Source organism: Salvelinus sp. IW2-2015, linkage group LG14, assembly GCF_002910315.2.
Source record: "Salvelinus sp. IW2-2015 linkage group LG14, ASM291031v2, whole genome shotgun sequence".
Lineage (NCBI taxonomy): Eukaryota > Metazoa > Chordata > Actinopteri > Salmoniformes > Salmonidae > Salvelinus > Salvelinus sp. IW2-2015.
Window position 1 is genome coordinate 43,832,098 of NC_036854.1, and position 12,949 is coordinate 43,845,046.

General features: G+C 43.9%; 1 protein-coding gene across 3 annotated transcripts in view; it reads left to right on the top strand.

The window, feature by feature from the left end:
- The window catches only part of LOC111973108 (zinc finger protein 438), a 97,582-nt gene that overhangs the window by 58,141 nt on the left and 26,492 nt on the right, over positions 1–12,949 (top strand). For all 3 annotated transcript variants that reach the window (XM_024000343.2, XM_024000344.2, XM_024000345.2), the window contains exon 2: positions 4,113–4,231. The gene's annotated coding sequence lies outside the window, so the exon portion shown is untranslated. The remainder of the gene's footprint in view (positions 1–4,112; positions 4,232–12,949) is intronic.

Below are 12,949 nucleotides of genomic sequence, written 5' to 3' on the forward strand. Positions count from 1 at the left end.
AGGACCAAATCGGAAAGATAGGTAGGAGCAACCCATGTAATCTGTTGGTAGGTTAGCAGTAAAACCTTGAAATCAGCCCTTGCCTTAACAGGGAGCCAGTGTAGGGAGGCTGTCACTGGAGTAATGTGATCACATTTTTGGGTTCTAGTCAGGATTCTAGCAGCCGTATTTAGCACTAACTGAAGTTTATTTAGCGCTTATCCGGTACCGGATAAGGTAGACGCATTGCAGTAGTCTAACCTAGAAGTAACAAAAGCATGGATACATTTTTCTGCATCATTTTTGGACAGAAAATGTCTGATTTTTGCAATGTTATGTAGATGGAAAAAAGCTGTCCTTGAAACAGTCTTGATATGTTCGTCAAAAGAGAGATCAGGGTCCAGAGTAACGCCGAGGTCCTTCACAGTTTTATTTGAGACGACTGTACAACCATCAAGATTAATTGTCAGATTCAACAGACGATCTCTTTGTTTCTTGGGACCTAGAACAAGCTTCTCTGTTTTGTCCGAGTTTAAAAGTAGAAAGTTTGCAGCCATCCACTTCCTTATGTCTGAAACACGGGCTTCTAGCAAGGGCAATTTTGGGGCTTCACCATGTTTCATTGAAATGTACAGCTGTGTGTCATCCGCATAGCAGTGAAAGTTAACATTATGTTTTCAAATGACATCCCCAAGGGGTAAAATATATATAGTGAAAACAATAGTGGTCCTAAAACGGAACCATGAGGAACACCGAAATGTACAGTTAATTTGTCAGAGGACAAATCATTCACAGAGACAAATTGATATCTGTCCGACAGATAAGATCTAAACCAGGCCAGAACTTGTCCGTTTAGACCAATTTGGGTGTCCAATCTCTCCAAAAGAATGTGGTGATCGATGGTATCAAAAGCAGCACTAAGGTCTAGGAGCACGAGGACAGATGCAGAGCCTCGGTCTGARGCCATTAAAAGGTAATTTACCACCTTCACAAGTGCAGTCTCAGTGCTATGATGGGGTCTAAAACCAGTCTGAAGCATTTCATATACATTGTTTCTCTTCAGCAATTCAGTGAGTTGCTGCGCAACAGCTTTTTCAAAAATATTTGAGAGGAATGAAATATTCGATATAGGTCGATAGTTTTTTTATTTTCCTGTTTGTGGGTCCCAGAAAGAGGGCCAATTATCTACAAATTCTATCTTTTGGGAGGGGCAGAAAACAGTTTTCAACCAGCAATTGAGTTGTGAGACTCTGCTGTAGAGCTCATCACTCCCCCTAACTGGGAGGGGGCCAGAGACAATTACTCGATGCCGACACATCTTTCTAGCTGATTTACAGGCTGAAGCTATGTTGCGCTTGGTGACCTCTGACTGTTTCATCCTAACATCGTTGGTGCCGACGTGGATAACAATATCTCTATACTCTCTACACTCGCCAGTTTTAGCTTTAGCCAGCACCATCTTCAGATTAGCCTTAACGTCGGTAGCCCTGCCCCCTGATAAACAGTGTATGATCACTGGATGACTCGTTTTAAGTCTAATACTGCGGGTAATGGAGTCGCCAATGACTAGGGTTTTCAATTTGTCAGAGCTAATGGTGGGAAGCTTCGGCGTCTCAGACCCCGTAACGGAAGGAGTAGAGACCAGAGAAGGCTCGGCCTCAGACCCCGACTCGCTGCTTAATGGGGGAAACCGGTTGAAAGTTTCTGTCGGCTGAATGAGCGACACCGGTTGAGCATTCCTACAGCATTTCCCTCCAGAAGCCATGAGAAAGTTGTCCGGCTGCGGGGACCGTGCGAGGGGATTTGTACTAACGTTTCTATCTGTACTTACGGCACAGACGCTGTTTCATCCTTTCCTACACTGAAATTACCCTTGCCTAACGATTGCGTCTGAAGCTGGGCTTGCAGCAGAGCTATCCTCGCCGTAAGGCGATCGTTCTCCTGTATAGTATGAGTACAGCGACTGCAATTAGAAGGCATCATGTTAATGTTACTACTTAGCTTCGGCTGTTGGAGGTCCTGACGAACCATGTCCAGATAAAGCGTCCAGAGTGAAAAAGTTGAATGAAAAAAAGTTGAGTGAGGGGAAAAACTAAATATATAAACGGTAAATTAAAAAGTAAAAACCGTAAAGTTGTCAGGTAGCAAAGTAAGGTTGGCAACAAAACGCACAGCAACACGTAAACAAGTCTGCAAGTTGTGACCGGAAATCAATCACTGGTGGGTGCCCACTTAACCTAGAAGCCAGCCACACCAATGTGTCGGAGGAAACACCATACACCTGGCGAATGTGTCAGCGTGCATGCACCCGGCCAAAGGAGTCGCTAGAGCGCGATGGGACAAGGACATCCCTGCCGGCCAAACCCTCCCCTAACCCGGACGACGCTGGGCCAATTGTGCGTCGCCCCATGGGTCTCCCGGTCGCGGCCGGCTGCGACAGAGCCTGGACTCGTACCAGGATCTCTAGTGGCACAGCTAGCACTATAATGTAGTGCCTTAGACCACTGCGCCACTCGGGGGGCCCTGAAAATGTATTTTTAAAATAAATACCTGCAGTCAACTTGTGCACTAGGTAATAGATACAGAAGATTGTGTTCATCATTTTGCCCGTTAGATAATTGTTCATTATGAAGTTTACCGGTACTATTTTCCCAAAACAGAGGTTTGAACCAGCTACATGTGTTTGTTTACAAAGAAGCACAACGAGGGAGCTTCGTGGGAGCTTCGTGGGAGTCACTCCTGCAGCGCAAATTAAGTGCAGTGAAATTTACTACAGTTTGCCAGCTATATATCTTAACTATTAAGTTAACTATCTAAATAAGTTCTCTCCAGCTGGGTTTTGCTAACGTTAACTAAGTGGCTGATGTTAGCTTGCAAGATCAAGCTTCTTGGTAATAGCAGCAGAGACATTACCCTCTTGGATTAAGATCCCAGCTGCCTAATATTTGTTTTTTTGTGTGCTGCAAACTGTGTTTTGAGATACTTTATGAGCTTGGTTCTCTGTCCTAGGAGTAAATGTTTGCATGCGCTCGTTAGCATTTACCTAGCATCCACTATGAGAATTCCTTAGTACTTGTTAGAATTTTGTTAAAATTCTGGTAAGGGATGTTTTTTGTGTGTGTTTCCCTGCAGAAAATAGCATCCTTGTGTGCACTACCGGTAATACCGTATAACCCTGGATGGCAGAGGCACAGTATGAAAGTATGGAAATCTGTATACTGCCCAATCCTAAACCGTAGTTTTGGACTAAGCACTTTTAATTGATATTCTCCATAGATCGTCCTTTTGAATCCAGGACAAGGCTCAATCTGTATCTGGGAAACCGGCCCTGTATGTTTAGAGTTTAGTGTTCCTTTCCTATATACTGTGCATATGTTGCATATGGGTTGACTTAAGCATTTCTTTATGTGTTTAAAACTGCAGAAGAACAGAGGCATCATTCCCTTTTGTAGGCCCGCGGACCAATAAAAAGTGTATGGATGTGGGTACACAGACCCACGAGCCACTGCGGCCCCTCATGAGTTCAATTTTTTTGTGGCCCACATCAAACTTCCCATCCCTGATCTAGAGCCATTTTTCTATAAATATGTACTGAAAACACTGTTCTCTGTGTGTGTGTGTGTATGCGCACGTGTATATGTGCGTGTGTTACCGTTACTCTGAAACAATGGAGGTGTCAGGGTGAATTATCTCTCTTCTCTGGCTGAGTGCTTAGAGATGTACCCGGAGTTTTGCTGAGTTGCAGGTGAATGAGTTGTTTTTCTTCTTTTCCTTCCCTTGTCTTTTTTCCCCTCCCTTTCTTTTGCTTTTCACTCTTGAGGTTCTCCAACAAGGTTGTTGGAAGAGGATAAGGTGTGTTAACTGAATAATTTACACAGTAGAATGCTCTTGATTTATTTAATATAGAGCCTGACAGAGTGGCCAGGGGTCCCCAACCACKCACCTGGCTGGTAGCCTGGTGTGTTAAACGAAACATTCCTTTGTCTAATGTTTGGGCAGAGCAGCAGGCGCTTGGCCGCGCGTCACCACAATCTGTGTGTCTAATGGATGCCTTAAAAATACTATCAGAAATAATGTGATTTTACAGTAGTATATTTAGTTAATTCAGCCTATATGTACTGTTTGTGTTCCAGGGGCCCGTGGAGAGGTTCAGGGAGAGGAGCAGACCTCTGGCACCGACCCTGGAAGAGAGGAGGGACCACCTCATAGAGAGAAGGGGCCACAYCAGAAGGAGGACGGAACAATGCCATTGGTAATAAAAAAAWAWARAAAAAAAAWTCATTTATGCTGTGTGTTTGAGATAAGGCTGGACGATATGACAAAAATATAATATCACAATATTTTTTCACATTTTGGACTGTCTTTTATGTTGTTGAATAATAAAAGTTCTAAATTTGCTTTATGAGTAGTGTGTGACCATAGGGTGGAAACACATTCTAAGTGATTTCAATGGGTCTCTCTCCATTCTGATTGTTTTATACTGTTCAGTTAAAAAAAACTCCTAGGGGACCCTATAATCTTTGGCTATATATAAATGTTTTCTCTTAGCCACTTCGCCTATTCCTCTTRGATTTAAAAGATACTGTTGCACAAACAACATGCTGATTTAGGGCTTAACCATCACTGGTACCAGGCTGTATAACATTTACTGGTACTAGGCTGTGCTACATTTAATGTGACTCAGTACATTTTATTAGCTAGCCAGCTAACTAGCGATTAGCATTTGAAAAATGTATTTAACCTTTTATTTAACTAGGCAAGTCAGTTAACAAATTCTTATTTACAATGACGGCCTAGGAACTGTGGGTTAACTGRCTTGTTCAGAGGTAGAACGACAGATTTTTACCTCAGGAATTCGATTTAGCAACTTTTCGGTTACTGGCCCAAAGCTCTAACCACTAGGCTACCTGCCTCCCCAGGTAGCGCACCAACAGGACTAGCTGTTTGCGGATGTAAGAAACACAAACTAATAGTGTAATTGTAGAACACTGGTGGATTTATATTAGGAAGCAAAGTCGAAACTGCATCGTAGTCATCAACATTGTTGCATGTGCTGCATTGACCATGCAGAGACTGAAAGCAAGTGTCTCGTGGTCGAGCAACAATGAATGCGCTCCTTGAGTGACCGGGGCGGGGCTAGGTCTGTGTGGAAAGCAGCATGGAGCGAGAGAGCGGAGAGAGAGGACTCAAGTGGCAGAGTAAACTATATTTAACAAACATTCAAATACCGTTATAGAAGGTAAAGTAAAAACCCAAACCAGTCCGTGCATCAATACCGGTATATCGCAAAAAACGGTATACCACCCAGCCCTAGTTTGAGACAGACCTGCGCAGGCTTGCACAGAATATTGTTATATCATAGGAAATTGAAAGATTAAAAGCTTCTCTGTAAAGGGGGAGAAACTCCCAAAAGCCTGCCATACCTCGAATATCCAGGAATCAGAGATGACCGTTTCCTCTCCTCGCTTCTTATCATGTCCTGTTTACACAGACAGCCAGAGCAAAAGAGCGCCAAACGAACGTATCCACATCTCATCTCCTGTGTGTGATCCTCCTCTCCTCCTCCCAGGAGAGTCAAATCCCTCAACTATCATTGACCTCGTTATAGAAATAGATKATCTAACTCCGCCATCACATCTTTTACCATCTCTCCCTTTTCCTCCATTTTCTCTTTTCATCAACTCTGTACTATAATAGCTGACAGGACTGAATGAGTTGATCCTGAATGGCCTCCTGTCCTGGCCATGACAGGTTGGGGGTCATGGAGGAAAGGACACAAGGAAAGGAAGCTATCTGCCTCGATTGAGACACTGCCACTGTGTTCCCTCTGCTTTATGCCTCCTCTTTCGAGGCCCATTAAAACTAGCTAGTGAGGGTAAGGTTGTGTCTGTCTGTGTGTGTGGTTAAACAGCATCACTGAAGGTAACTACAYTAATTACCCAGGGTTCCCTTTGATCCTGCCAGACAATGTTTCCCAGGTTCTAATGCCCATCAAAGACTCTGGAGCAGCTGCTCAATTTGTGCAGTAACCTTTTCTAACTCTGCTGAGACGAGAGAGAGACAGGCGGGCTTTCACCTTTCCCTCTCTATACCTCAGGAATGAGCACTGCGTTTTTCTGTTCGGCTCTAACTAACCAGACCTGGGTTCAAGTGGTATTTGATTTATTTTCAAATACTTTACAGCATTTGATTGGAGTGCCTAGACGTGTGGGTTTTGCAGTTTTTGGACTATTCCATTGGTTCCATTGTGCCAGGTTAGCTCAAACAAGCACAGTTAGTCATTGAAGGATTCAAAATCAATTTTGAACCCAGTGTGTGTGCTTAGTCCCCACCTGTACTCCCTGTTCACCAATGACAGTGTGCCCATGCATAACTCCAACACCACCAGCTGATGACACGACGGTGGTAGGCCTGATCACCGACGACGACGAGACAGCCTACAGGGAGGAGGTCAGAGATCTGGCTGTGTGGTGCCAGCACAACAAGGCTCAGAAAATTTCCAAAGACCCCAGCCACCCAAGCCATAGACTGTTCACTCTGATACCGCATGGCAAGAGGTACCGATCCACCAAGGCTGGGACCAAAAGGCACCGGAACAGCTTCTATCCCCAAGCCATAAGACTGCTAAACAGTTAATCAAATGGCCACCCAGACTATTGCATTGACCCTTTTTTGCACAGACTCTACCCACACACTGACACGCCAACACACACATACACACGCACTACATACGCTCACACACACATGCATATTGATGCCACACACAAACACACACGTACTTTCACACCACTTACATTGCTGCTACTCTGTTTATTATCTATCCTGATTGGCTAGTTGCTTTTACAGCTACCTACATGTACACATTACCTCAACTACCTCGTACCTCTGCACATTGACTCAGTGCTGGTACACTGTAAAAAAAAATACATGTCATTTGACAAACTTCACTAACATTTTACAGTKATTTCCTTTTTTTCAGAATAATGAACAAATTCTAGTAAAATTACAGTAATCATCTCTAATTCAAAAATCTTCCTGTAATTTTACAGTTAACCTTTTCATACGTGAGTTCCAAATATATCTAACAGTCACCCCAGTGTGAGTTGTTTTATGTACGCGATGCCAGAATGGACAGTGGAGTACTTCTCAGAACAGGACAGTAAACGCAACATTACAGTTGAAGTCGGAAGTTTACATACACTTAGGTTGGAGTCATTAAAACTAGTTTTTCAACCACTCCACAAATTTCTTGTTAAAAAACGAGTCCTATATATCGACATCACCTGAAAAGCCGTTCAGCAAGGAAGAAGCCGCTGCTCCAAAACCTCCATAAAAAAGCCAGACTACGGTTTGCAACTGCACATGGGGACAAAGATCGTACTTTTTGGAGAAATGTCCTCTGGTCTGATGAAACAAAATAGAACTGTTTGGCCATCGTTATGTTTGGAGGAAAAAGGGGGAGGCTTGCAAGCCGAAGAACACCATCCCAACCGTGAAGCACAAGGGTGGCAGCATCATGTTGTGGGGGTGCTTTGCTGCAGGAGGGACTGGTGCACTTCACAAAATTAGATGGCTTCATGAGGCAGGAAAAGTGTGGAAGCAACATCTCAAGACATCAGTCAGGAAGTTGAAGCTTGGTCGCAAATGGGTCTTCCAAATGGACAATGACCCCTAGCATACTTCCAAAGTTGTGGCAAAATGGCTTAAGGACAACAAAGTCAAGGTATTGGAGTGGCCTTCACAAAGCCCTGACCTCAATCCTATAAAAAATGTGTTGGCATAACTGAAAAAGCATGTGCGATCAAGGAGGCCTACAAACCTGACTCCGTTACACCAGCTCTGTCAGGAGGAATGGGCCAAAATTCACCCAACTTATTGTGGGAAGCTTGTGGAAGGCTACCCGAAACGTTTGCCCCAAGTTCAACAATGTAAAGGCAATGCTACCAAATACTAATTGAGTGCATGTAAACTTCTGACCCACTGGGAATGTGATAAGTTTTTCTGCATTGACCCCTTTTTGCACTAACTCTTTTGAGTCATCACATACGTTTCTGTTACTGTTTATTATCTATCGTGTCACTTTATCCCTACTTAGATGTACATACAATGCCTTTGGAAAGTACCCCTTGACTTTTTCCACATTTTGTTACTTTGCAGCCTTATTGTAAAATGGATTAAATAAAAATAAAAATCCTCATCAATCTACACACAATACTCCATAATGACAAAGCTAAAACAGGTTTTTAGAAATGTTTGCTAAAAGTACATTTATTTACATAAATATTCAGATCCTTTGCTATGCGACTTGAAATTGTGCTCAGGTGCATCCTGTTTCCATTGCTCATCCTTGATGTTTCTGCAGCTTGATTGGAGTCCATCTGTGGTAAATTCAATTGATTGGACATGATTTGGGAGGCACACACCTGTCTATATAAGGTCCCACAGTTGACAGTGCATGTCAAAGCAAAAACCAAACAGTGAGGTCGAAGGAATTGTCCGTAGAGCTCCGAGACAGGATTGTGTCGAGGCAGAGATCTTGGGAAGGGTACCAAACACATTCTTCAGCATTGAAGGTCCCCAAGAACACAGTGGCCTCCATCATTCTTAAATGGAAGAAATTTGGAACCACCAAGACTCTTCCTAGAGCTGGCCACCCAGCAATCAGGGGAGAAGGGCCTTGATCATGGAGGTGACCAAGATCCTATTTTTATACATTTGCAAAAATTTCTAAAATAACTTTTTGCTTTGTCATTATGGGGTATCAATTTCATAAATTTTAGATTTAGGCTGTAACGTAACAAATTGTGGAAAAAGTCAAGGGGTCTGAATACTTTACGAAAGCACTATATACCTCAATTACCTCGTACCCCAGCACATCGTCTAGGTACTGGTACCCCGGGTATATAGCCAAGTTATCGTTACTCATTGTATTTATTCCTTGTTTATTTTTTATTTTTTTWATTTTCTGCATTATTTGGAAGGGGCCCGTAAGTAAGCATTTCACTCTTATTCCACACTTGTTGTTTACGAACCATGTGACAATTTTTTATTTATTATTGAGCCACAAGACCCATTTTTATACTAGCATCAGGCTCTAAGTACTAATACTCCAGGCTACAGTACTTTTTTGTAAATTAAGAGGGTGTTGCCTTGACCTGCTTTTAGAAACTTCATATCACCTCTTAGAGGAGAACCTGTGGGACGATCTGCATATTCCTTTGATCTCTATCAACCAGGTCTCAGGGAACAGTCATCATTAAAGAAAAAGAGGATGGCCAGACAGACTGGGTGCCTCTTACGCTAGCCCTTCTGCTACCTATACCTGACGCTGCTAGCACTACCACTCCCCCACCGTAAGATCGCCCTTCTCTGAAGCATGAAGCTGCCCTTCGCTTCAAACAGCTCCTTGAGGTGCGGTCAAAGCCACTCTGTCCTTCACCACCCAGTCCAGTGATCGAGGTGCACTGCCCTTGGATAGAGGGATTGTTTTCCTCCTCTTTCTTTCCTTTCTCCTCTCTGTTTATCTGTCTCTCCGTTCGTCACGTCCCTGAACCGGCTCACACAGACAGAGCTGTGTTTTATACACACACAGACAGAAAGAGAATTTCCCCACCTCTCTGACTGCGCCCCACGTTCTACCGTTTCGTCTGCTCTGTGTATGCAGTACATGGTGCCTAAAATTAGAAAGCCACACGATCCTTTCCTTCCTAGCGGAGGAGCCCCATTAAACYAGTTCTCCCATAGCACTGCGATGTTCTGTGTTGTCATTTAGGTGGGACTAGAGAAGCAGGTGTTTTCTTAGGCCCTATTCCCACTACGAGACATGAAGGAGAGTCTGAGGAGCGGGGTGGTGAAAGAGAATTCTCCTTTTCAATTCACATTACAGTACATCCTTGCCGTGTCTTTTATGGTGGCTGGCAACGTGCCATTCTTAGTCAGCAGCTCAAATTGACCATAAATATCACAGTAGCCAGTAAGCACAAACTATTCAACAATGACAGAAACTTTTCTTTTAAAACGTGTTACACAATTGAATAATGCAACAATTCACAAGCATGTACTGTATGTGCTGACAATTAAGGGGTTTATTTTCTCGTCTGTAGGCTACATTCATTACATTTTAGCTTCAGTACAAAGCACAGAGTTGCTATATCAGCATGTTTTCAACATTAGCCTATCAAAAATGAACAATTAACCCTCTCATATGAATAGAAAAGTACAGTAGGCCTACCTTACAACAAACACGGCGTCATTTTTATCAATATCATGCAAATCATGTGAGTTCACCGTGATCAACTGTTTTATATGGAAACCCACCCACCCACCCCCTCCAAACAAAAATGCCTCATGATTTGTCAAAGTGGACAATTAGTCTGTGCTCAGTCTGATTACCACAGCTGCCAGTAGCCTAGAGAAGCCTATGCACTCTGATCTCATCTGGACCAGTGGAAACATCATGTTTTTATAGCCTAAGCTATGTATTTGTAGCCTAAAATAGGCCAATTTATTTGTGTTCTGAGAAATTGTGATTGTGATCTAATGTGGTTTATACACTTCGGTTGCTTAGGCTACCTAGGCCTTTTTAATACACAATTATTGACTGGAATGAATCAATCAACACAATACTGATGACATACTGTACGAGTATCTTTTTAATTACTTTTAATTACAGATTAGAAGAAGAATTGGAAATGGGATTCACTAGACTTCTACCAAGTGGATCAGATTCAGATCCACTTTATTATCCCACCAGGGGGAAATTAATTTGGTCATGTGCTTACAAAGACAGTACATAAAACATGACACAGAAACTACACAAAATAATTCATTCAGAGCGCTATAGCTATACATTTTAAAGTGAAAGAGCAATATGCTGTGTACTCGAAGGACCAACAGACAATCTATTATACAGCCTAATAGCTGTTGGAATTAAAGAGTCCCCATATCTATCATAATCTACCCTTGTCCGGCTACTGCTGAAACTGAATTTTGAGTGAAGGGGATGAGCACTGTCCTGTGGTAATCAGACTGAGCACAGAACTTTGAACTTCCGGCGCCGACAGAGATGGCCGCCTCTTCGCGTTCCTAGGAAACTATGCAGTATTTCGTTTTTTTATGTATTATTTCTTACATTGTTACCCCAGGTAATCTTAGGTTTTATTACATACAGTCGGGAGGAACTATTGGATATAAGAGCAACGTCAACTCACCAACATTACGACCAGGAATACGACTTTCCCGAAGCGGATCCTCTGTTTAGCCTACCACCCAGGACAATGGATCGGATCCCAGCCGGCGACCCCCAAACAGCGACGCCGTAGAAGAAGGGGCAGACGGAGCGGTCTTCTGGTCAGGCTCCGTAGACGGGCACATCGTGCACCYCTCCCGAGCAAACTTTTTGACAACAAGGTAGACGAAATCCGAGCAAGGGTAGCATTCCAGAGAGACATCCGAGACTGTAACGTTCTTTGTTTCATGGAAACATGGCTCACTCGAGACACGCTATCTGAGTCGGTACAGCCACCTGGTTTCTTCACGCATTGCGCCGACAGAAACAAGCATCTCTCTGGTAAGAAGAAGGGCGGGGGTGTATGCCTTATGATTAACGAGACGTGGTGTGATCATAACAACATACAGGAACTCAAGTCCTTTTGTTCACCTGACTTAGAATTCCTCACAATCAAATGCCGACCGCATTATCTACCAAGAGAATTCTCTTCGATCATAATCACAGTCGTGTATATTCCCCCCCAAGCAGGCACATCGACGGCCCTGAAAGAACTTCATTGGACTCTATGTAAACTGGAAACCACATATCCTGAGGCTGCATTTATTGTAGCCGGGGATTTTAACAAGGCTAATCTGAAAACAAGGCTCCCCAAATTCTATCAGCATATCGATTGTCCTACCAGGTCTGGCAAAACCCTAGACCACTGTTATTCTAACTTCCACGGCGTATATAAGGCCCTCCCCCGCTCTCCCTTCGGAAAAGCTGACCACGACTCCATTTTGTTGCTCCCAGCCTATAGACAGAAACTAAAACAGGAAGCTCCCGTGCTCAGGTCTGTTCAACGCTGGTCCGACCAATCGGATTCCACGCTTCAAGATTGCTTCGCTCACGTGGCCTGGGATATGGCCCGTATTGCGGCGAACAACAACATTGACGAATAGGCTGATTCGGTGTGCGAGTTTATTAACAAGTGCATCGGTGATGTTGTACCCACAGTGTCTATTAAAACATTCCCCAACCAGAAACCGTGGATTGATGGCAGCATTCGCGCAAAACTGAACGCGCAAACCACTGCTTTTAATCAGGGCAAGGTGACCGGAAACATGACCGAATACAAACAGTGTAGCTATTCCCTCCGCAAGGCAATCAAACAAGCTAAGCGTCAGTACAGAGACAAAGTGGAGTCTCAATTCAACGGCTCAGACACGAGAGGTATGTGGCAGGGTCTACAGTCAGTCATGGACTGCAAAAGAAAAACCAGCCCCGTCGCGGATCACGATGCCTTGCTCCCAGACAGACTAAACAACTTTTTGCTCGCTTTGAGGACAATACAGTGCCACTGACACGGCCCGCTACCAAAACCTGCGGGCTCTCCTTCACTGTAGCCAGCGTGAGTAAAACATTTAAACGTGTTCACCCTCGCAAGGCTGCAGGCCTAGACGGCATCCCCGGCCGCGTCCTCATAGCATGCGCAGACCAGCTGGCTGGTGTGTTTACGGACATATTCAATCAATCCTTATCCCATTCTGCTGTCCCCACATGCTTCAAGAGGGCCACCATTGTTCCTGTTCCCAAAAAAGCTAAGGTAACTGAGCTAAATGACTACCGCCCTGTAGCACTCACTTCCGTCATCATGAAGTGCTTTGAGAGACTAGTCAAGGACCATATCACCTCCACCCTACCTGACACCCTAGACCCACTCCAATTTGCTTACCGCCCCAATAGGTCCACAGACGACGC